We start from the raw sequence: 313 nt of genomic DNA on the forward strand, positions 1-313 counted from the left end.
CCATCTGCAAATGACCCCAGAAGTGTAACAACCCAAAACAGCAAAAGATCTACGTCTGACCTAAGAAAAGTACATACTGTAACTAGAACACGTTAGTACTCACATAGTCTTCCAAAATCATGACTTCCCTTGACACATTTCCAAGTCCTCAAAACACACTCAGAAAACAGTGTCCATCACAGATGCCAATGTTAGGAAGACATTTAATCAAGGCAGTAAAACAAAGCAGCTTATGATGTGTATTTTACTCGAGTAGAAAGATTAAATAATTCCTATTTTTGAACTTGCAAGTAAATACAAATAACTGGGATTG

General features: G+C 36.4%; 1 protein-coding gene across 1 annotated transcript in view; it reads right to left on the reverse strand.

Annotated features, from left to right (window-relative positions):
- Nucleotides 1–313, reverse strand: part of LOC119586919 (CAP-Gly domain-containing linker protein 1-like) — a gene marked incomplete in the record, with an annotated part of 175,677 nt that overhangs the window by 2,288 nt on the left and 173,076 nt on the right.

The sequence above is a fragment of the Penaeus monodon genome, chromosome 22 (assembly GCF_015228065.2).
Source record: "Penaeus monodon isolate SGIC_2016 chromosome 22, NSTDA_Pmon_1, whole genome shotgun sequence".
Taxonomy (NCBI): Eukaryota; Metazoa; Arthropoda; class Malacostraca; order Decapoda; family Penaeidae; genus Penaeus; species Penaeus monodon.